At 34.4% G+C, this 26,967-nt stretch overlaps 1 long non-coding RNA gene across 1 annotated transcript; it reads left to right on the forward strand.

Annotated features, from left to right (window-relative positions):
• The first annotated feature begins 3,563 nt into the window (after window positions 1-3,563).
• Window positions 3,564-26,329, forward strand: LOC120139091. Its single transcript, XR_005517591.1, has 3 exons — window positions 3,564-3,692; window positions 12,552-12,556; window positions 26,313-26,329. It is a non-coding gene; the product is annotated as an uncharacterized LOC120139091 (long non-coding RNA).
• Window positions 26,330-26,967: the final 638 nt, after the last annotated feature.

The raw sequence follows: 26,967 nt of genomic DNA on the forward strand, positions 1-26,967 counted from the left end.
TCTTAAATGTGAAATGCATGTAACTAACAAAAATGAGTCAACAAAATTATATTGATTTACTAACCGCAGCACCAATGGCGATAAACAGCAACTCAAAGCGTCCATCTCTATCTATTTTGATATGAGTTACCGACCCAGGATTTTTCAGCTTTAAATTGTGACAATAAGCCGGCAGTTGGGCAAACGATGCTTCTGGCGACCCCCTCAATAATTCCAAGGCATAACATTTGGCTCTCCAAGCTTGAGAATATGAGATACTAATCTTGAACCGAGCATTCATGTCAGTCATAATTTCATGTCCCCGATATACACTACCATTCAAAAACATTAACTCAGCCAGAAAACCACCCAACACCTTTTTGTTTGCCTGTCTATGGTGAGGAAAAACTTGGGTTCTTGAACATGTATGTTTATCAATAAAAGTCCTAACTTGAATTTCGCAATCTTTTATCCTCTTTGTAATCATACGCCACATACAGTTTTTGTCAATCATACACCTTGTTTCGAAACGATCTTTGCTTGATTTGTTAACTTTTAGTTGATAGTCATCTTCGACACATTTCGTATACAAAGCTATCTTCAAGTCTTCCTTTGTATCAAAACAATCATCTTTCTTGATACAAATAATTTTTGTGTAACAATCAACTGCTATCTTACCACTCTTCTTTCGGTATCTGAAGTAATTCTGCTATTCCAGTTATACTCCCGTGGTATTTCTTCGGGGACTTTTCTTTGGGGATTTCTTCTTCTTCTTTTTCTTCAGTGTTATATGAATTACATAATGGATGTTCAACATGTTCATTTATAGTCGTAACTTCCTCCTCATTATCATCAACAACATCTTCCCCGGCAACGACTGTTTCATCATCAAATTCGGGTATTGACCAATATCAAAATCATTACACGCAGGGTCTGTTTCTTCTTCTGAAAAATCATCAAATCCGATTGACCAAGATCAAAGTCCGGGTATTAACCAAGATCAAATTTCGAATACTGACTAGTACTCACAATTTTTTCTGTTGGCTCATCATCGTCTACTGGTCATACGAAAACCAGAATTGGTGCTGAAGTTGATGGGATTGGATTAGGGAAAGGTTGTGGGTTTTGAGATTGTGGGTATTGAAATGTGGTGAAACAATATTTGCTTGGTGATGAAATTGTGTGGAACCATTAAATTTTGAGCACCATAAACTGGGTTGAAAAACTTAGTTGATTACTACCCGCTACTGACCCAACTTCACTATTCTAGGTTCAACAACATACAATGTAACATCATCACTTGAAACACTAATGTAAGCAATGAATCGTTCAACATCTTCTTGTCGGTTAACAAATAACTTTACCATTTCTCTGATAAGATAGCCTAAATCCACTTAGCGGCTCTAAATTCAATTTATTTGCAACACTTAACATTAGAGTTTCATAAGTTAACTTTTTTAATGACAGTTTTAGTTGAAGATTCATGGGTAAAGGCATATTGTAAAACACCATGAACATTCTCCCATGACCCTCCAAACACAAATCTATCCAAACATGATCAACATTAGATGATTTCATTATTGTAAATTAATTTACTAAACAACGAGCTGCGAAACTAAAACCTGTTGCCGGATGGGGAAGATGTCGTTGGATATAGGAACGGATGTCGCCGGAGAGAGTGATAGATGAGATGGAATGAGTTGCGATTTAGGGATTTAGGTTATGTTGCTGCTGCTGCTGCGTAGTTATATACCCAAAACATTTGTGTTGCGAAATTAAAACCTGTTGCGAATTCAAAAATCGAGTTGCGAATTTGAAATTCAGTATTGCGATAGTCAGATTCTCGTTGCGATTTACAGATTCGCATTGCGATTTACGTATTCGCATTGCGATTTACGTAATCACGTTGCGAATTAGGAAAATCGCAACGCGAATTTGGGAAATCGCAACGCGAATTTGGGAAATCGCAATGCGATAGTCAGAATCGCGTTGCGAATCTGGAAACTGATTGCGATACCGGAGATCGCGTTGCGAATTATCGATCGCGTTGCGATTTACGGATACGCGTTGTGATTTTACGTATTGTCGTTGCGATTTACGAATACACATTGCGATTTATGTATTCTCGTTGCGATTTACAGATACGCATTGCGATTTACGTATTCTTGTTGCGATTTACGGATACGCGTTGCGATTTTACGTATTGTCGTTGCGATTTACGGATACCGTTGCGATTTACGGATACTCGTTGCGATAGTCAGAATCGCGTTGCGATTTATATGTTCGCGTTGCGATTTTCATATTCACGTTGCGATTGATTCTGGAAAATCGCAATGCGAATTTGTACTATCGCATTGCGATTCTTCATAATCGCGTTGCGATTCTAGGAACTGATTTGCGATTCTGGAGATCGCGTTGCGATTTTTATTTCGCATTGAGATTTTGTGGTCATTTTGGCAAATCCAAAAAAAGTTGGTTAATCGTTATATATAAGGCATTTTTGTCACTGAGGCGATTTTCTCATTTCTTTTATTCAATTAAGTATTTTTTCTTCCCTAACATTTTTACTTTTTAGAGGAATTCTAAACAATCAAAGGTAATCAATTTAAATCGGGTTTTTAAATTTTAATTTTAATTTAAATTTTCGCAATAAAAAAAACTGGTAAATTAATTGGTACCGAAAGGGCAGTACAAGGGTGCTAATCCTTCCTTGACTGTAACCGACTCTCGAACCCGACACATTTCTTGTAAAACGAAAAATCATGTAAGATGTGTACGGTCAACCTAAATTATTTTTTTAAATGATCGCTGGTGACTCTAATATTTTATTTCAGTCGAAACTCAATTTCGAACCCACCGAAGACGGCCGCGACATGTAGCTTTCATAAAGGGGACGTATAACTTCAAAGGTAGTCAAGTTCTAGTCCCACTATCAGGCAATTGACGTCATGCTTATTAGCAAAAAGAGTCATCATAAAGATATAATCACACCTAGTTGGCCCCTTTTCATCAAACAGATATCATTGTGTCAACGGCCAACATGATCAACTGCTTACCGTTAAAGAGGTCAATAAGGACTTCAGTCTATAATTAATTACCTTCCAACGCCGTAAATTAAAAAAATTAGTTATCAAGGGATGACCTCTGACACGTTTACAATCTTCACCAACCACTTTCTCCACGATCTCGATGATTCGTTGGAAAAATTGGAGAGGTTTTTGACTTTCCTCGGTTTCAATCAATCTCTTTGCTCAGTCTCCTTGTCTTGGGCGGCGTTCACAGTCGTAGGGGTTTTGGTTCTAGAAATTTCCAAGTGCGATGGTTGCGAGACGTACCAGATTAAGGATTCGGGATGGATGTTGTGGCTTCTCAGGCTTGCATGGCGGCCGTTTCCTTGTTTTGCATTTCGTTAATCTCAGAAAGTACGGTCTTCGGAGGTTTTTGTTCTTTGATCAATACTGCAGCCAAATGGCTCGTTTTTCCAACCTTTATGTTAAGCAGATTTCGGTAAGTTCCCTCGTTTATTTAAAACTGTGTGTTAAAATTGATTAGTTTGATTTACCAACGCGAAATCAGGATTAGCGCATTCAATGTTTTGATCTTAATATACTATGGATTCATGTCGTTGGATCAATCAATCAATCACGGATACGAAAATAGAAAGCTTATGATTAATCCTTGCTTGTAAATGATTTCCTATTTGACCTTTGCTTGTTTATAGATTTGCAAATTACCGATAATGAGAACTTTAACAATTTTGAAGGGACCAGATTGAAATTTTAAAAAATTCGAGGGGCTAAATTCTAATTTTCATTTGGGGTGGTGTGGGGCTGGGGGCGCAGGTCCCCCTCTGACCCCATTACCGTCTGGATACAAATATGTGCCAATCATAATTAAGAACTATAACAACACAGTATGAATTTCCAATAGTTTGGCACTAGCAAATTTGGTGATAAAATTAAATTAAGACGCACTTGAATATTTTCCTTGTTTAGTTCTGTTTTTGATTTGTTTAGTACTTTGTATAGGCTTCTACGCGCCTGATGGTATGGTGGTTGCTTCCTTGCTTTATTTGAAGATGGCGCGTGTGGTCATTCGAAGTTTATATGAGCAACGAGATTCATGGTGGATATCTGTTGCTATTTTGGTTGCTTTGATTTTGTCCTAGACTTATGTTTGTACGATTAGTCTATCCGCCAGCATCTTGTTTCATTTATTCTGCAACATGCAAGTTATTCACTTTGATGATTATACAAAGCTCTTAGAAAGAGAATCTGATGTTGTAGTATTATAGGGGAACATTCGACTACGGTATCGTCTCTCCAAGAAGCCATAGGTTCCAGATGTTTCTTCTTTATAGTGTCGGTTAGCCAACTTGTGAATCTTCTCCAGACAACAATATCTGGTAGAACAGTTAACTTCATAAATGGTGGCGATTTTGCAGTAAGTTGGATACTTATTTCTGTATAGTTTAATCGTTCATCCGTAAGCTTAACCAATCCTCCTGGCATAGTTTCTCCAGAGTTTAACCATTTAATACTTTTGAGTTCTAATTGTTGTTGTTTGTTCTTTTTCTTGCCTTTTCCTAGATCCTCGATGTTTAGGTGTTGGGATCATTCTTTGCTTGCATGCAGCCACAAGAATTCTCATAGAGCTCAAGAAATTGCATCATTTGCATGTAGATGGCATGCATTGGCGACATGTTCTTCAACCGATGCATCCCTGGGAGGTTCTAACAGTGCAGGAAACATGGAAGTCCTAAATCAACCAAACTTGTTACATATGACCTTTTCTGAAAGTGATCTGGATTCTGTGGATTTCATTGCCATGTCTACAACTACACAGTTGGCTTCTTATATGTTCATATCACAAAAGACGAGCATTTGGTACGCAATTTATCTTGTTTCTATTGCCTTCTCTGTTTATTTCTCTTATGAAGATTTAGGACCCATGAAAAACAATGTGAAGCTTGCACTAACACCATAGTGAACTGAGCATAAAACACGTAGCAAGTGCACTCTATGTTGCTTCATCTTTAATTTTTCTTGAAGTATGTCTGGCACTGTCTCTGATGATATCCAGACATGGGTGGGATATGAACCTCCAAAGGCCTCCCAAGTATATGAAAATCTTGGAAAGAACTGACTTGTGCAAACAATATCCATGCCCACCAATCATATCTGAGTCCAAGATATGTTCAGTTGCAGTTCTAACTCCAATACATCAGTCGTTGTTAATGTAGAAGATGGTTGGTTTATATCAACTTTGTACTTTTTTCTTCTGATTTCCATTTAAATACATTAATATTCTTCCTTTATCCTTTATATATGTTTTTCCGACTCTACATTGTTCTTGAAGCCATCCATATTTGACTCCCGTGTTAACACATAAACGGACATGTGCATATGGATCTGACTCTCCATGGACCCTTCAGTTACATGGAAAAATGTTGAAACAAACTGAAATATCATACATTCATACTCAAATCTGAGTACGTCATTTTTGACCTAGTAACTGGATTTGTACTAGCTTTTGTCTATAGTTTATAGCATTTTGATATGGTTAGTTGAAGAGGGATGGTGTATTTAGTTGCAATAAGGTACCGGTTTGCAATGATACTAGATTAGTTATTGAACACCAGGCATAGTAAAAAACCCTGCATTTCAACCGTAAGTCTTTTTGTTTCTGTTATTTTACCAAAATACCTTAAGCCAAATACAAAACATTGGTCAAGGTTAAAAAGTGATAAGGTGATCTACACACTTTGGGATAAGAGAGTAGATAGCCTTATTGTGTCCGATCTAGGATTGACAAGTACTGATGTCCTTGAACTATAAGCTTGGGCTGCAAATAAGAAAGAAATAAGATTAATATTGGAATAATAAATGTAATAATAAGATAAATGATGAAATGAAGAAAAGGGATAGAGATGGTTGCGGAATTGATGGTGTTTGATGATGAAGTTGATGGTGTGATGATGAGAAGGAGATGGTGGTGTTGTATCTCAAGCACGCCAAAGATGAAAAAATGCTAAGAGCACAATCCCGGTCTTCACAACTTGCTTGAGGGGTGGTGATAGTGTCTTCAACCACTAGATATCAATCTAGGAATTTTGGAATCGGGATGGAAGGAATGACGCCACAAGTATAGGAAGTATACTTGTTTAATCGATAAAGTTCACAAAGAACTTTGAAGAGAAATTAACTCACAAGAGTAATTTTTATATATGATATGATATCCTTACAAATGATGGCAACCTCTCAATTTATAGGAAATGAGAGGGCTGGCCGAATAATTAGATGTCTATTTGTCTAAATACATGATTATTTGAAGGTGCATGATGCTTTGGACGAATGGAGATGCTCATTAGCCTTGGTATTGGTTTGGCTACTCATCATGAAATGACTTGATGTTTCGGCTGAAATGAATACATCTCCCTGGTCGAATGGTTAGGTGATGTTTCAACCAAGTCTAGTGCATGTGCTAGGCATGTGGGGACTGGTCGAATGGTCTTGTTGTTTATCTCATGTCTCTTCATGATTTAGGCCTTCAATGGATGCAATCTCTTCTCCAACGTAAGCCTTGATGAAAGGACTTCTTCATGGACATCAACATTCATTAAAGGTCATAATTGTTGGAAGATAACCTTTCATGTTTGAGCTAGTTCTAGGGTGAATGAGCCAGAGGTGAGCTAGCTATAGGTGAGTTGTAACATGATGAACATTATGGCAACTCCTTATGAAAAGGTACCTCTTGAGGTGGTAACCATTCGCGAAAAGGTACAATTTCAATTGACTTAGAACAATTTGAAGTGTTTAGTGGTGATGATGATGGTGCAGCTCCCCAGCTGAATTGAAGTCATCTGTAGCTCAAATCTTTAGCTCAATCCAGCTATGAGCTCACGGGTCTCTGGATATCTTTCACCAAATGTTCCTTAGCTCTCCTAAACGTCCCCATGTAAGTCCTTGCTGTTGCATACTCCATTTAGCTTGATATAGCTCCCAAGTTGAGTGGTCGAATGTACTTTAATAAAGAAAAACAATAAGCTAAGTATTTAAAGAATAATGATGTGCATATTATAAAGATGTGGACTATAAGTTATAATAAAACTCAGCATCATATGATAATGAATGAATATTATTATAGCTATAGATATATGCTTGAATTTCATCAATGATGCAAACCAAATGACATATGAATGCACAAGTTATGATAATTCAAGTATAGTCTATTATGCCAATGTATGCTCATAGTAATATATAGTGCATATGCAACACCCCCTCATACCGACACGGATACGAGTTCAGGATGTCACATGACTAAACAAAACAATACTTAAAAAACTGATAAAACTTCAAACTTATTTTATAAAATACAATAATATACATATTAATACAAGTTATCAAACTACTCAGAGCATACACAACTTAACCCTTTAGTCACATGCCACATCCATTTACATAACAAAATGACCTACTGATTAAGTTGCTTCTGATATGATAGTTGCAGGAGTAATGTTGTCCAGCTGCTTACTCGATCATCTACTTTATCGGATCCTACGTGAACACTCAAACGCTAAGTCATCGACTTATTGAGACAATAAATAACATAAAATATAAAGGAATTGTCAAAATGAGATGGGTTGCAATGATAAGATGTATGTAAGCAATGCAATAACCATAACCATGTTTCTTACTATATACTTATCAAATTCACATTCATAAGTTCACCTTATTAAGTTCATTAGCCCATGGTACCATACTGAGAACCTAAGGTATGCGAGTATTGTGAGGTTGTGCACTATGTTGTCACCACAGCTCGTATAATTGCACTGAAGTGCCACGTAGAATTGCACCAGAGTGTCGCGTAGAATTGACCGTAGTGCCATATAATAATGTCCATAAGGACCACATATCATTCCTTAAGAATCATACATATACTAGGGATCAGTATGTGTCTCACAAGACTTCACACATGTTCCAAAAAATATATATATATTCCGAAGGACCGCGTAGACCCTCTCCCTTGGCATGCCAACTATACCTATAATTCTCATCTACATAACATGGGCTTTCACAATTCACATAATTTGTATCATGTAGACATATTATTTTCATACCTTTATCACATAGACATATATAACTTTTTCTTGCATATTCATGTCACATAATATGTATGAATTCATGTCCTGTATCATAATATGAAATGCGATCATGTATCAAAATATTGAATCTAGACTATCACAAGTCTAGAACTGAATAGAATACATATTCATGCTATGCATATGCACTCACCTAGATTTCTTTGTCTTTTCCTCGATCAATCCTACTTGTCGATTGTTCCAGAACTCGTTTAGGCTCGATATCTACATAGTAATTAATTGATACTTATCAGTATACTAATTAGTATATTCTAAACTATCATTTCTTAGGCTAAAAGAAAAGTCATTTCATCTTTAATGGAGGTGCATCGATGCACTACACCATGCATCGATGCATAAATCATATTCGTGTTTGTATTTAATGGGGTGCATCGATGCACTCCTTATGCATCGATGCATCTATGGCATTCGATGTTTGTATTTTAAAAGAGTGCATCGATGCACTTCATGTGCATTGGTACACCTTAAACAATTTCTGGGATTTATCCTTAATGCATCGGTGCACATTGAATGTGCATCGATGCATATGCCTAGAAATGTCTTTTAAGCACTAAAATCTCTCTTAATCTTCTCAACACTTTATATACCCCCTCTTTTTATATCCCTAACTTGCATACTCTTACTTAAACTATTTATCCATTTCATACCTCTAAAACTTAGAAATCCAATTCTCCATATAAAATTAAGAATCTAACCCAATTCCAATATGTTTAATTTAAATTCTAACACCTCATACTTCTAGTTAGCTTTATGACAAGTCAAAACCCACTTCTATTCTATTATAAACTCTAATCCAAGATTTCACTTTTCTACTCCTTTCTTTAATCTTCATATATCCTCATCTTATGGTTTTAAGATAATCTAAGCTTTCCTTAAGCTTAGTTTCATCTAAGGATCAATAAGCAACCTTAATTCATCAAGAATTTATCAACAAGAAACTCACCTTTAGCTTGGTCTCTCGATGGAGAAGAAGTGAAGAAGAAGAGAAATCTGGAAACTTTTATTCTCTTAATTTGCCTTCCACGTGGATTTAAATATCCTCATCTAATATTTAATTATTTCCTCTATTAAAAGACTCATTTACCCCTTAAGTTTCTCATTCTTTGTTAATTAATCCTACACAAAACATTTCAATTAATTCTTTAAACTTTTCAATTTATCCAATTTGGTCACTGAATTTTAGAATTTCACAATTTGATCACTAACCCGGTATGGAGGATGTTACAAATCTCCCTCCCTTAAGAAAATTCATCCTCGAATTTTTATTGTACGAATAAATGGGGATATTAAAGTCGCATATCTTCACGTTCCCACGTGGCTTCTTCTACCTTGTGATTTCTCCAAAGAACCTTGACCAACGGAACTGTCTTACTCCTTAACTGTTTGACTTCATAAGCCAATATTCTCATTGGTTCTTCTTTAAATGTCAGATCCGATTGGTCTTCTACTTGTTCTGGTGCAACGATGTGAGAGGGATCAGAACTATATCTTCTTAACATGGACACATGGAAGACGTTATGGATCTTCTCCATTTCCGGTGGCAAGGATAACTGATATGCCACGGGTCCTATCCTCTTAACAACTTCATATAGCCCAATGAATCTAGGACATAACTTTCCTTTCCGACCAAAACGTAATACTTTCTTCCAGGGAGATACTTTAAGGAAAACTTTATCTCCAACCTTAAATTCAATCTCTTTTCTTTTAAGATCAGAATAGGACTTTTGCCGATCAGAGGCTACTTAGAGGTTATGCTGAATTTCTCGAACTTTCTTTTCTACATCTTGAATTAAATTCGGACCAAGAACACTTCGATCTTTGAGTTCATACCAATTTAATGGAGTACGACATTTCCTCCCATATAATGCCTCATATGGGGCCATCTTTATACTGGACTGATAACTATTGTTGTAAGTGAACTCTGCCAGCGGTAAATACTTTTCCCATGATCCTTTGAATTCCATTACGCATGCTCTCAATATATCTTCTAATATCTGAATAGTTCTCTCTAATTTCCCGTCAGTCTGAGGATGAAAAGCCGTACTAAAGTTTAAACGAGTTCCCAAGGCTCCATGCAAAGATTTCCAGAATCTAGAAGTGAATCGAGGGTCTCGATCAGAGACTATGAAAACAGGCACTCCATGCAATCTAATAATTTCTCTAATATACAGCTCATCGTACTTTTCCATAGAGAAATCTGTTCTAACTGGAAGGAAATGTGCTGACTTAGTCAATCGATCAACAATTACCCAGATTGATTCTCTTTTGTTCAGAGTCAAGGGTAACCTCGAAACAAAATCCATCATAACATTTTCCCATTTCCATTGAGGAATGTAAAGCAGTTGCAATAATCCTGACGGAACTTGATGCTCATCTTTGACTTGTTGACATATCAAACACTTAGACACAAATTCGATGATGCTTCGTTTCATCCCTGGCCACCAAAATCGATCCTTCAAATCCATATACATATTGGTTCCCCCAGGGTGCATATTTAATGGACTACAATGAGCCTCTGTTAATATTTCTTTCTTCAAGTCTTAATTGTTGGGTATCACAATTCTTCCTTTACAATACATATTTCCATCTGACTTAACCTCAAAGTCTTTAATCTCTTTGCTCTTTACTTGCTCAATTCTTTTCAAACATGTTCCATCTTTACTTTGCAATTCTCCTATTCATTTCAACCATGCTGGTTTAAGTTTTAACTCTGCACAAAGACCACCGTCTCCAGTTAAAGATAATCTTGCATCCATAGCTCGTAATGCTGCAAACGTTTTCCTGCTTAAGACATCTGCTACCAAGTTGGCCTTTCCGGGATGATAGTCAATTATCACATCATAATCTCTCAAAAACTCCACCCATCTCCTTTGTATCAAATTAAGCTCTTTTTGAGTCATCAGATATTTCAAGCTCTTATGATCCGTATACAAATAACATCGTTCTCCATACAGATAATGACACCAAATCTTGAGGGCGAACACTACTGCAGCCATTTCTAAATCATGGGTGGGGTAATTCTTTTCATGTGGTTTCAACTACCTCAATGCATATGCTACCACCTTCCCTTCTTGCATTAATACACACCCCAACCCGTTATTAGAAGCGTCACTGTTTACTAAAAAATTCTTGCCAGATTCCGGTTGAACCAATATAGGAGTTTCTGTCAGAATTTTCTTTAAAGCTTCAAAACTTTCTTGACATTCAAAAGTCCAAACAAATGATACATTCTTTCTCATCATCTTCGTTAAAGGCAGCACTATCATCGAAAAATTCTTAACGAATCTTCGATAATAACTGGCAAGTCCAATGAAACTCCGCACTTCAGATACATTCTTTGGAACTTCCTAGTCCATTATAGCTTTAACCTTCTGAGGGTCCACTCTAATCCCATCTGCCGAGATCACATGCCCCAAGAAAATTACTTTATTTAACCAAAACTCTTATTTGGACAATTTAGCATAAAGCTTCTTATCCCTGAGAATTTGCAAAACTAGCCTCAGATGTGTGCTGTGCTCTTCAATGGATTTCGAGTACACCAGTATGTCATCAATAAAGACAACAAAAAACTGGTCCAAATAGAGCTGAAAAATCCTGTTCATAAGATCCATGAAAGCAGCAGGTGCATTCGTTACTCCGAATGGCATTACAATGAATTCATAATGATCATATCTCGTTCTGAAAGCCATCTTCGGAGTATCTTTCTCCTGAATCTTCAATTGATGATAACCCGAACGCATATCGATCTTCAAAAATATCGAATCTCTTTTTAGTTGATCAAACAAGTCATCAATGCACGGAAGGGGATACTTGTTCTTGATGGTCACCTTATTAAGTTATCGATAATCAATACAGAGACGCATTGATCCATCATTCTTCTTAACAAATAACACCGGAGCTCCCCAAGGTGACACACTTGGTCGAATAAATCCCTTTTCTAACAACTCTTGCAATTAATTCTTTAACTCTTGCAATTCTTTCGGAGTCATCCAATAAGGTGTCATTGCAATTGGAGCGGTTCCTGGCATTACTTCAATTTGAAATTCTACCTCTCTATCTGGAGGTAATCCTGGCAACTCAGCCGGGAAAACATCAGGGAATTCTCGAACTATTAAAATCTCATTCAATCTTTTTTCTTTAGCTCTTGAATCTATCACATTTGCAAGAAATCCTTGACATCCCTGTAGCAACAGCTTCTTAGCTGACATTACTGATATTACATTTGCTAAAGGGTTAAACCTTTCACTACTCACACTTATCTTTGTTCCTCCTGGACTTTTCAGGGTACCTTTTTCGATCTGCAATTAACATCTCCATAGTAACGGAACAACCAATCCATTCCAGAATCACTTCAAACTCGTCAAAGGACACCCCTTACAGACTTTGTTCACCCGAGCACTATGGCCTAAAGGATTAGTTACTATAATCTCATTACTCGTAGCTTCTAAGGGAATCCTCAATTCCTTTACTAACTTACTCGTAATGTAAGAATAATTAGAGCCTGGATCAATCAGTATCAATACTAATTTATCGTACAGCTAAAAAGTACCTGCTATAATATCAGGGTCATCACGATCTTCACTTGTCTGTAGATTGTACACCCGTGCGGTTGACCGAACTTCAGGTTGAGCAGAGGATTCAAACTGGTTCCTACCTCTGCCTCTTCCTCGTCCTCTTTGTGAGGCAAAACCAACTCTTTCAGATGGTGCAGGCTCACCAACCATAAATGGACAATCCCGAATAAAATGTCTGGCATCTCCGCATCGAAAACAAGTCCCAGTAGCCATCCGAAAAGCCCCAGAATGGTTTTTCCCACAGTGCTGACACTGTCTCGCTTGACTCGGAGTAGATCTCCCAACACCAGATCCCACTGACTGCGTCTGTCTAGGTCTTTCCTGACTTATTCCCCTAGCAGATGATGCAACTGATTCTGATCTAGCTTGTGATCAAAATCCTGAGTCTCTTCCTCTTTTTGATGGTGCTGAGCTAGAAGAAGCACTTGTCCTCTTTGATGTCTGAACTCTAAAATCCTTGAATCTCTCATTCTGAGCTCTTTCAAGAGCCTTGGCACGATTGATCACCTCTTAGAACGAGGAAAAATTCAATACTATCAGTATCTCTTTCAATCTAGGGTGTAAGCCCTCCACAAACCATTCACAAGCCTCTTTTTCAGTAGGCACAAGATCAGATGCAAACCTGCTCAGCTTGTTGAACTCAGATTCATACTCATATACAGAGTGATTCATCTGTTTCAAATTCAAAAACTCCTGCTTCATATGCTGAATAAATTGATCTCCAATGTACTTGTTTTTAAATTCATCTAAGAACAAAGACCAAGTCAACTGGTCACTGGACATCTTTATGGTGAGGTTCGTCCACCATATCCTCGCCTGACCCCTCAGCAACGAGACAACTCCATCTAACTTCTCCACTTCAGAACAGTGAATACCATCCAATATGATTTTCAAATCATTTAACCAAAGATCCGCCGCAACCGAACCTTCCTCGGCTTCTCCCTTATATTCAGGAGCTCCTAAACCTCTCAACTCTTTTGCGACATTCATCCTTTGATTTGGTGGAGCAGGAGGTTGAAGACGCGTCAGAATAGCATCCAACGTCCTGAAGAAAGTATATTGATCTTGTACAGGCACTCCCTGAGATGCCTGTCCTTAACCTTGCTTGGCCAGGGCAGGTGAATTACTGCTTTCAGCAGGCCTATCTTTTCCCGCTTCACTTCGGGAGCTACTATGTCCGGACATCTAATAAAATAAACACATTGTTCTATTAGCAAAACAACATACTCATACTATACCAGATCAAAAGTTCTCACTATTTGTTGGCATGTATTCCATTTAAAGACTCTATAGACTCTGGTTTATGCCTAGAATCGGCTAAACCATAGCTCTGATACCATTAAATATAACACCCTCAACTCATATCCGACCCGGATACGAGTTCAGGATGTCACATTGACTAAACAAAACAATACTTAAAAAAACCGATAAAACATTCAAACTTATTTTATTAAAATACAATAATATACATATATTAATACAAGTTTATCAAACTACTCAAAGCATACACAACTTAACCCTTTAGTTACATGCCAACATCCATTTACATAACAAAATGACCTACTGATTAAGTTGCTTCTGATCAGATAGTTGCAGGAGTAATGTTGTCCAGCTGCTTAACCTCGATAATCTACTTTATCGGATCCTACGTGTGAAACACTCACACGCTAAGTCATCGACTTAGTGAGGTAATATAATAATAACAATAAAATATAAAGGAATTGTCAAAATGAGATGGGTTGCAATGATAAGATGTATGTAAGCAATGCAATAACCATAACCATATTTCTTACACATATACTTATCAAATTCACATTCATAAGTTCACCTTATTAAGTTCATTAGCCCATGGTACCATACTGAGAACCTTAGGTATGCGAGCATTGTGAGGTTGTGCACTATGCTATCACCACAGCTCGTATGCCACGTAGAATTGCACCGGAGTTCCGCGTAGAATAACACCGTAGTTCCATATAATAATGTCCATAAGGACCATATATCATTCCTTAAGAATCATATACATATACTAGGATCAAGTATGTGTCTCACAGACTTCACACATGTTCCAAAGAATATATATATATATCCCGAATGACCGTAGACCCTCTACCCTTGGCATGCCAACTATACCTATAGTTCTCATCTATATAACATGGGCTTTCACAATTCACATAATTTGTATCACGTAGACATATTATTTTCATACCTTTATCACATAGACATATATAACTTTTTCTTGCATATTCATGTCACATAATGCATATGGTATGAATTCATCTCCTGTATCATAATATGAAATGCGATCACGTATCAAAATATTGAATCTAGACTTATCACAAGTCTAGAACTGAATAGAATACATATTCATGCTATGCATATGCACTCACCTAGATTTCTTTGTCTTTTCCTCGATCAATCCTACTTGTCGATTGTTCCAGAACTCGTTTGGCTCGATATCTACATAGTAATTCATTGATACTTATCAGTATAATTAGTATATATAAACTATCATTTCTAGGCTAAAAGAAAAGTCATTTTCATCTTTTAATGGAGGTATGCATCGATGCACTACACATGCATCGATGCATAAATCATATTCGATGTTTGTATTTAATGGGGTGCATCGATGCACTCCTTATGCATCGATGCATCTATGGCATTCGATGTTTGTATTTTAAAAGAGTGCATCGATGCACTTCATGTGCATCGGTACACCTTAAACAATTTATGGGATTTATCCTTGATGCATCGGTGCACATTGAATGTGCATCGATGCATATTGCCCAGAAATGTCTTTTAAGCACTAAAATCTCTTCTTAATCTTCTTAACACTTTATATATCCCCTCTTTTTATATCCCTAACTTGCATACTCTTACTTAAACTAATTATTATCCATTTCATACATCTAAAACTTAGAAATCCAATTCTCCATATAGAATTTAAGAATCTAACCCAAATTCCAACATGTTCTAATTTGAATTCTAACACCTCATACTTTTTAGTTAGCTTTATGACAAGTCAAAACCCACTTCTAATTCTTATTATGAACTCTAATCCAAGATTTCACTTTTCTACTTAATTTCTTTAATTCTTCATATACTCCTCATCTTATGGTTTTAAGATAATCTAAGCTTTCCTTAAGCTTAGTTATCATCTAAGGATCAATAAGCAACCTTAAATTCATCAAGAATTTAATCAACAAGAAAACTCACCTTTAGCTTGGTCTGTCGATGGAGAAGAAGAAGTGAAGAAGAAGAGAAATCTGGAAACTTTTGTTCTCTTCATTTGCCTTCCACGTGGGTTTAAATATCCTCATCTAATATTTAATTATTTCCTCTATTAAAAGACTCATTTACCCCTTATGTTTCTCCGTCTTTGTTAATTAATCATACACAAAACATTTCAATTAATTCTTTAAACTTTTCAATTTATCCAATTTGGTCACTGAATTTTAGAATTTCACAATTTGATCACTATTCCGGTATGGAGGATGTTCCAACATAAATGAGTAAATATAATATAAAGTAAGGTAGAACTCCCTTAGATTGAGCTTGATGAATCTTCAATGATGTGAGTGTGTCATGAAGAAAGTTGGTGCTAGACATGATCACATCATCCTACCCTTCTTTTAGGCGATTTGTCCTCAAATCTTAAGGTGACTTCTCCTTAGTTAGGGGTGTAAAATCGGGTAATCGTTCAGGTTTCAGTCGGATCCTAGTAGGTATGATAAAATCGGATACAGGTTAAGTCAGGTAAATTTGACACCAGATCCAGATCGGGTTCAGGTCAGGTCAAATCAGTTCGGGTTATTTTCAGGTTGATTTGACATCAGATCCAGATCGGGTTCAGTTCAGGTCATTTTCAGTTCAGATCGTTACCAGTTCAGTTCAAAATAGTTCAGGTCCGAAGTAGTTAAAAAGCAGGTTAATTCAGGTTCGGATTGACTTCAGGCAGATCTCGTTCAGATCGGGTCACATCATTGGCAGATAAAATTCAGGTCGGATCTCTATCAGATACAGATTGAGTTCAAATCGGGTTAATTTTTATTTTTGGATTAATTATTTTCGTCTTTCTCGAACGTTAAATTGCAATTTGTAATTGTATATGATTTAGAATAAATTACTAAGAATATAAATAATCATGGTTCAATTTTATGAAAGATACAAATTTAAGAATTAAATTGAACAAATATGAAATTACAAATAAAAATTTAAATAAATTAAACAACACACATTGATGAGGGATCAAATCGAAATTATTTTAAATTGTGAGGTTGAAATTAATACAAAAAAACTAAATTATACCCATTTAAAAAGTTATGGGCTAATTAAAAAAATTGAATTAAGTAATAAGTATGGATTAATTTCATATGCAAATAAAATTTGGAGGACTAAATTGAACAAATATGAAATTACAAATAAAAATTTAAATAAATTAAACAACACACATTGATGGGATCAAATCTAAATAATTTTAAATTGTGATGTTGAAATTAATACAAAAAAGTACTAAATTATACCCATTTAAAAAGTTATGGGCCAATTTAAAAATAGAAATAAGTAATAAGTATGTGTCAATTTCAGATGCAAATAAAATTTGGAGGACTAAATTGAACAAATATGAAATTGCAAATAAAAATTTTAATATATTAAACAACACAAAAGGGATCAAATCAAAATAATTTTAAATTTTGAGGTTAAAATTAATACAAAAAAGTACTAAATTATACCCATTTAAAAAGTTATGGGCCAATTTAAAAATATAAATAAGTAATAAGTATGAGTCAATTTCAGGTGCAAATAAAATTTGGAGGACTAAATTGAACAAATATGAAATTACAAATAAAAATTTAAATATATTAAACAAGACAAAAGGGATCAAATCAAAATAATTTTAAATTTTGAGGTTAAAATTAATACAAAAATGTACTAAAATATACTCATTTAAAAAGTTATGAGCCAATTAATAAATATAAATAAGTAATAAGTTGAGAAAAAAATTAAAACAACTAATATAGATATATATATATATATATATATATAATATAAAGTATATGTATTATATATATAAACTATATAATTTATATATATATTATGTATAAAGTATAAATTATATATACCAGTATAAACTATATACTTTATAGTTTATATATGAACTATTGAACTATGTAGAAACTACATAGTTTATATATAATTATATAAACTATACAATTTATGTTTATATTTATATATTATGTATAATTATAAATAATATATATTGTATAAATTATATAGTTTATTGATATAAATTATATAGTTTATATTAGGGCTGAGCAACGAAACCGAGAAAACCAAAAAACTGACACGAACCGAGTAAAACGGTTCGGTTCGGTTTGACTTTAAACGGTTCGGTTTAAAGGCTTCTTTTTTTGATTCGGTTCGGTTCGGGTTTTCCATATGGAACCCATTTGTTCCATATTGAACCGAATAGACAATTTTTGTAAAAAAATTTATAGTTTCAAGTGATTTTTTCATTGAAAAACCGAAAAACCGAACCGAACCGAACCGAACCGAAAAACCCGAACCGTTAAAAAAACCGAACCGAACCGATAAAATCGGTTTCGGTTTTTTCGGTTTTTTAACTATTCGGTTTCGGTTTAAATATTGAAAAACCGTTTATTTCGGTTCGGTTCTATTTTTAGTAAAAAACCGAACCGAACCGAACCGAATACACCCCTAGTTTATATATATATATATATATATATATATATATATATGGTTTAGGGTTTAGGGTTTAATGTTTAGGGTTTATATTTATATTTATATTTATATTTATATAAACTACATACTATAATTTATATACTATATTTTATACTTTTATATAAACTATAGTTTATATTTATATACTATATATACGAACTATAGTTTACATATGAACTATATATAAAAAAATATATATACACTAAGGTTGATATTTATATATGAACTATAGTTTACATATAAACTATATAGTTTATATACTAACTATAGTTTACATATAAACTATAGTTAATATTTACATATGAACTATAGTTTACATATGAACTATATATATAAACTATATAGTTTACATATGAGCTATATATATATATATATATACTATAGTTGATATTTATATACTATATAGTTTACATATGACCTATATATATATACTATAGCTTATATTTATATATTATATATTTTATATATAAACTATATAAAATCTATAGTATAATTTACATATGAACTATATATAAAAATCCTAAACCCTAAACCCTAAACTATACATTATATAGTTTATTAGTATATATAAACTATATAATATATATAGACTATATGGTATATATAAACTATACATATAATTCATTAGTATATATAACTATATATATAGTTCATTAGTATATAAACTATATTACATAGTTCATTAGTATATAACCTATATAGTATATGGTATATACAAACTATATATTATATAGTTCATTAGTATATATAAACTATATAGTATATATAAACTATATATTAATTTATTAATATAAACATATATATTAATTGAAAGAATTAAAAAATATATAAGGATCAAATTGAACAAATTTTAAATATGAAGCTTAAATTAATAAATCATAACATTAAATTTGGATTAAATTGAAAAAAGTTGAAATATGAAGCTTAAATTAATATATTAAATTATTAAATTTAGACTAAATTGAATAAATTTAAAACTAAGAGACAATATTACAATATCAAATGAAGTTAAAAAACAAGCGGGTTTTCTCCCGCTTAAGCCTTGCCAACTGTGGCACCAAAATCAACATCATTTACCGCCAAATAAACAAACCTAACAAAAATAAAAGGAAAACTGAAATGAATACGTGAAAGTAATTCCTAGAGGTAACCCAAGCAGGAGCTTTTACACAAGTAAGGGACAAACAAGAAGGGAAGAAAAGTGAAAAATTTCATCTGCAGCTGATGATTGTAGATGGTTATTCACCACTGCCTTTGAAGCAGAGAAGATTCACGAATATTGATTCCATGGATGCTGCATCAGCTAAAGTTTGTCTCTTTCTTTTAATTTTCTTGATTTAATATTTGTATATGGTGACCAGAATCTTATTTTAAGTGATGGATTGATCCGGGTTTTTACTCTGATTTTTTATTCATGTGATGGGTCTGGTTCTTATTGTTGTTTATTCAACTGGGTTTGTTTCCTTTTCTTAATGTTAGATGCCACTAGGTATTCCGCATAATGATTTGGGAGAGAATTTAGGTTCATTATATTTCTAGTTGAGCTCCAGTAAAGATAACTGTTATTAGCTTAATTTTGATGGAATGAAGCTTCATCATGGTTTCTTTTGCAATCTTTATTGAAGAATACTTGTTCATCCATGAAAGTTGCTCAGTAGCTTCCGTTTTAGTTCTTTTTTTGGGTGAAATTTCCGTTAAAAAGTTAATATAAGTACTTAGAAAAAAGGGAAAACTATTTCTTCTCCTTTGTTTGAATCTTTGAGCGGCTTTCTGTAGTACCCCTATATAAGGAATATCGTGCATATGAAGTTGTTGAATCTTACTAAAGTCTAGCTTCCACCGCGTGTTGTGATTCCTCTGGTGTTTGTAGAAGAGATAAGTAGATGTATGGAGAGAACTCAGATTTATCATATTTGAATCTTCGTGATCCTGGTCTTAAGAAGAGCACATTTTAAGTACATTCTCGGACAGTGTTTTAAATTAGTCATATGGTTGTCATAAGTGTCAGAGACACAACTTTGGCTTTCCTTTATACAATTATATTTGTTGAAACTGTTCATTAGAACTTTGATTGTAGATTGCTTAACTTGTGTGATATGTCGTACTCAAATTGCGAGATGTTGTTACTCAATTTATTTATTTATTACTTCCTTGAATTGATTTTAGGCTAAGCTTGCTGTTGTAAAAGAGAAACATGGAAGAGAAATTCGTGTATTTGAAACTACAGGACCGTTGTCAACTCAAAATGAAGTGCCCAACACTGGTACTACCCACCCCAAATAATGATGGTTAATGTAATAAGATCTACTTGTATAATTTTTAATGAAAAAATTTGTTTGACATTTACCGAAATTTATTGTTTGACTTTAAAATGTCAGGATCGACCCTGGTCAAGCTCAATGCAGGGGAAGGCGTGCAATTGAGGTCTGTGCAGCAATCAGTGTAAATTTTTACCCCAAAGTTCAGTCTCTTTTTGTGTTGAATGTTGATGCCTTGTGTTTGAATATATTACAGGTGTTGAAAAAGCTTGTTGGTCGCAGAATCCTCTACCATTTTTACTCCATGCAAGTTTATGGTTATGTATCATCACATAAAAGTGGCAGTCATAGCTCATTAACTCTTGTCCATGGGGTATGCCCTTTATATCTATTTAACTCTTTAGTACTATTCTTTTTCAAGTATACTGCATCATCTATTCATGCTTCCTCTCTGACTCTATTGTTATGCCTTCGAGGCTTGTATACCAACACAGACAACTCCCTTCTGTACTTCTTCTGAGTGGGTTAAAACTATTTTTTTATGTTTTTATATATACATGTTTTGCAGTACCATGGTAGCTTTCATTAAGACACTGGCTTCAGCAATCCAACTGGCTTCAGCAATCCAACTGGCTTCCAACTTTAGAAGCAACTCTTGCATTGGATGAAGAGTCTGTCATGAGGGTAGGAGATGACTCAGTTGGGGGACCAGTAGTTTCTCGTCAGTTGATACTTATTAGAATATTGATGAGAGACCTCGTTGTCGATTAGGTTACACCATCAATTTTTGAGGTCTTTTCTTGTGGATAAAATTGGTAAACTCGATGTTATATGTGTTTGTATAGATATGAATTGGTAGAACAATGGAAACTCTTTGATCTAATTCTAATATGATGAAAGTTTTACACCAAAAATTCCTATCATTTACTTTTTTTACTGTATTACATGTGGTAGTATAGAAAGTGAGCATTAAAAGGCGTGTACTCTCTGTTTTTCATCATTTCTCCAACTATAAATCATCATTCAAATCTTTCATTTTTCTTCGTCTTCAATCTCTTATTCCTTATAGTTTTCTGTCTTACAAGATAAGCTAAAATCAAAATGAACTTGAGTTAGTCATTTAGTCTCCCAATTTCATTCACATTGTTGAAGTTAGATTATGGGTTGTGGGCCTTTTCTTTATAGTTTTTACTTTATTTTCCTAATATAGAGGCTCAAGTTATTTTATATAATATTATTTTTTATATAAATTAAACTATATAATTTATATAAATTAAACTATATTAATTTTCCTTTGTATTATTAATAATGTTTTATCTAATTTACATTTAAATAATTTTATTAATTTTATTAAATTATTTTATATAATAGTTCTATTTATTAATATAATTATCATAATAAATATTTTATTATAACATTTAAAAAATAATCATATTAATATTTTAATTACATCATAACTTAAAAACTTATAATTTTATTAAAATCTTATAATTTTGTCCATGGTAATATATAAGTCAGGTAAATATCAGATAAGATCATTAACAAGTCAGATTATTTACAGGTCAGGTTAAAAACAGAGGTTGAAAACAGGTCAGGTTGAAAACAGGTCGGGTAATACCAGTTATTTACCAGGTCAATCTCGGGTTCGGGTTCATATCAGTCGGATGCAGTTTGGGTATCATATTTTCGGTTCAATTCGGGTTCAGGTCGTTCTCAGCTCGGATGCAGGTCGGGTTCGGATCCATAATTTCCAGGTCCAAATCGGGTTCAGGTCAACATCAGTTCCGACTCGAGTCTGTTTCGGATCGCCACAGTGCAGGTCAAAAACAGTTTTGACTCGAGTCGGTTTCAGTCAGTTTTGCAGGTCGGGTCAGCTTTTTACAGCCTTATCCTTAGTGTCTTTCCGTTCAAATGTTGTTGATTTGACTTCAAAATGTATCCATTCAATAGAAAATTGTTCAAGACATTTCCTTTTGAAAAGATCTATGAAAGGATCCTTGTGAAAAGTCATGAATCTAGAATAAGTACTTTGAACCTCCTTGTCCTGAAAAAAAAAGACTTTTATAAGTAAGGGAAATATTAATCATTAGAAAGTTAGAGGTATACTCCCTGTTCGCATCTTTTGGATGGCCAAAAGTGATGTCTTTTGAATCACAAGATATGTTGCTTTGAACGATTATGTCCCCAAAAGTCATGTTCCTTGGTCCTCCAATAGGTGTATTCATTGAATCATGAAAGGTTATAACTCTTGGAATGAAAATGTCCTTATAATCCTCATAAGTCACATCCTTTGGTTGATAAAATGTCTCCCTTTTCCTTGCATCTCTTGGCTCTTTGAAGGTCACGTTCCCTAGCCTCCCAATTTGACAAGTTATGTCACTTAGAACATTCAAAAAATCAAAGAAAAAATCTACAATTTCATGGTTAGAATAATCGTCCTTGATCTTTCGTTTTATCCATAGGAATTCTCGAATGACCTTGCAATCACCAAGTGATAAGATAATACCATAGATATGAATCGAATTGCTGCAAAATAAATCAAAACATTTAAAGGAAAAACTATTGACAAGATGAATAGAAATATCAAACCAGGGTGGATGTTTAATGGGATTTGGTTGCTGAATTCTTTTCAGGATTGGCAATGCACTTTGAATGTCAACGAACACAACTCTTGGCACTTCAAGTGATGCTTCTTTTGGAACTTCAAATGGCATAACCTTTGAAATATCAAGAGACATGTTTTGTGAATTACCAAAATTTATGACTATTGGTTCTTCAAAAGTCGCATCTTTTAGTTTTTCAAAAGCCATGATTCTTGAATCATCTCCTTGAAAAGATACATCTCTTGAATTTCCCTACAAATCAAAAGAGAGAATAGGAGAAGAAGTATGGTTAGATTAAAATTGTTCTTCACTCTCCTCTTTTCCTCCAAATTCATTCTTTTCAATTCTCTTATTTCCAATGGTTTTTACGTCCTCTCTATTCATCTTTTCAACTCCAACATTTTGTTCAAATTCAAAATGCTTTTGTTCATTTGAATTTTTCTCCAAACATTCTTCAGTTGCATTGTCTTTAAGTTGTTCTTTCATTGCTTCAATGTTCTTCTTCAAGGTGTTTTGATCTTCATTTACTCGGCTATGAGCTAATGGAGTTAAGATGATTTTCCTCTCATTGTGTAAGAATGAATACCGATTTGTAAAGCCATCATAAACAGCCCGTTTGTCAAATTACCATGACCTCCCCAAAAGTAAATGACTCGTATTCATAGGCACCACATCACATAGGATCTCTTCTTTCTACCTTCCAAGTGAGAATGGCACAAGTACTTGTTCAGTGACCTTCAACTCTTCCTCGTCATTCAACCATTGCAAGTCATATAGGCTGGAATGTTTAATTGTCATAAGCCCCAATTTGTTCACCATGTATTTGCTTGCAATGTTTGTACAACTCCCTCTGTCAATAGCTACAAGAAACACTTTACCATTTACATGGCAACGAGTGTGAAATGTATTTGTTCTTTGTTGTTCGTCCTCCAAGGTTTGGAAAGATGAAAAATCACAAAACATTGTTTGTAAAAAATTAAACAAAAATTAAAACCTTACCAGCACACTCACAAGGCCTCACAAACTTCACTCGAAAGAAAAGATAAGATCACTCCACTCAACACTCGTGTTTACTCTCGGGAATATATCTTGGCTTTTAACAATTCCCCTTCTGATCTCACTCTCTCAATTTGCCTTTTTCCACTCAATTTCTCTAGCTAATTCCTTTGAAGAACTTACTCAAAATTAAAACAAGTTAATTCTCTACTTGTGTGCGTCAGCTACAAATAGGATTAGGGTAGAAAGGAATAGAAGAAATGGAAAGGTAGAAGAAAGGTTTTAAGGTATTAAAAAAAGAAATGGTTGAAGACAATGAAAATGAAGGTATAAAAAAGGAAGAGGTGACTTACAATTCAAGAAATAATACTTATTGCAACCTTTCTCAAGAAATAATAAGGTTATCTTCTCTTAGTGTAGATAAGCCTCTTTGATGTATTTGCAATAGTAGAGCACTTTCCTTGGCTTGCTTTATTTTTGACTTTTCTTATTTTTCTTTTCTTTTTGTCTGAATTTTTTCTTCTTTTTGTCTTTTCTTTTTGTACTCTAATTTTGTTGAATGAGTCTTTTTCTTTTGCTTTTCACACCAATGACACTTTTGTTGTTAATCCAACTATGCTCTGATTACTGCTTGATGTAAGGTGATCTACACACTTTAGGAGAAGAGAGTAGATAGCCTTATTGTGTCCCGATCTAGGATTGCCAAGTACTATTTTCTTTGAATTATAAGCTTGGGTTGCACATAAGAAAGAAAGAAATAAGATTAATATTGGAATAATAAATGGAATAATAAGATAAATGATGAAATGAAAGAAAATGGATATAGATGGCTGCGGAATTGATAGTTGTGGAATTGATAGTTACAGAATTGATAGTGTTTGATGATAAAGTTGATAGTGTTGATAATGAGAAGGAGATGGTAGTGGTGTGTTATCTCAAGCACGCCAAAGATGAAAAAAATGCTAAAGAGCACAATCCCTGTCTTCACAAACTTGCTTGAGGGGTGGTGACAGTGTCTTCAACCCACTAGATATCAATCTAGGAATTTTGGAATCAGGATGGAATGAATGATGCCACAAGTATATGAAGTATACTTGTTTAATCGATAAAGTTCACAAAGAACTTTGAAGAGAAATTAACTCACAAGAGTAATTTTATATATGAGATGAGATCCTTACAAATGATGGCAACCTCTCAATTTATAGGAAAAGAGAGGGTTGACCGAATAATTAGATGTCTATTTGTCTAAATACATGACTATTTGAAGGTGCATAATGCTTTGGACGAATGGAGATGCTCATTGGCCTTGGTGTTGGTTCGGTTACTTATTCGTGAAATGACTTGATGTTTCGGCTGAAATGAACATACATCTCCCTTGGTCGAATGGTTAGGTGATGTTTCAACCAAGTCTAGTGCATGTGCTAGGCATGTGGGGGCTGGTCGAATGGTCTTGTTATTTATCTCATGTCTCTTCATGATTTAGGCCTCCAATTGATGCAATATCTTCTCCAACGTGTGCCTTGATGAAAGGACTTCTTCATGGACAGCAACATTCATGAAATGTCACAATTGTTGGAAGGTAACCTTTCATGTTTGAGATAGTTCTAGGGTGAATGAGCTGGAGGTGAGCTGGCCATAGGTGAGTTGTAACATGATGAACATTATGGCAGCTCTTTGTGAAAAGGTACCTCTTGAGGTGGCAACCATTCGCGAAAAGGTATGATTTCACAAAATTTGACTTAGGACATATTTGAAGTGTCCTATGTGGTGATGATGATGGTGCAGCTCCCTAGCTGAATTGAAGTCATCTTGTAGCTCAAATCTTCAGCTCAATCCATCAATGAGCTCACAGGTCTCTGGATATCTTTTCACCAAATGTTCCTTATGCTCTCCTAAACGTCCCCATGTAAGTTTCCTTGTTGTTGCATGCCCTATTTAGCTTTGATATAGCTCCCAAGTTGTGTGATCGAATGTACCTTCACAAAGAAAAACACAATATAAGCCAAGTATTTAAAGAATAATGATGTGCATATTATAAAGATGTAGACTATAGGTTATAATAATAACTCATGCATCATATGATAATGAATGAATATTATTATTATAACTATAGATTATATTCTTGAATTTCAATCAATGATGCAAACCAAATGACATAATGAATGCACAAGTTATGATAATTCAAGTATAGTCTATTATGCCAATGTATGCTCATAGTAATATATAGTGCATAAATGAGTAAATATAATATAAAGTAAGGTAGAACTCCCTTAGATTGAGCTTTATGAATCTTCAATGATGTGAGTGTGTCATGAAGAAAGTTGGTGCTAGACATGATCACATCAAAAAGTCAAGTCGGACTTTTAATTTTCAAGTTTGACCATATGAATGTATGTATTTGGCTTAAAGGTATGATTTTTTTTGGGGGGTAAAATAAAGAGTGGACTCGTAATAAGTTGGGAGTTGCCCTGCCCTTTTATATCATCCTCAAACAGCCTGAGAAAGTCGAGGGAGGATTATAGTAACTAGTACATTCAACAACAAAACTTGCATCTAATGATGCCCATTCGATCTACAGTCATGTTTCCTGCCCTGTAAACATGTTGCACTCGGATGTTCCACTGCCGCTGCAACATCATCTTTAACGATTGCAAGGT

This window comes from Hibiscus syriacus, unplaced genomic scaffold (genome assembly GCF_006381635.1).
Source record: "Hibiscus syriacus cultivar Baekdansim isolate YM2019G1 unplaced genomic scaffold, ASM638163v2 tig00002237_pilon, whole genome shotgun sequence".
In the NCBI taxonomy this organism is placed as follows: domain Eukaryota; kingdom Viridiplantae; phylum Streptophyta; class Magnoliopsida; order Malvales; family Malvaceae; genus Hibiscus; species Hibiscus syriacus.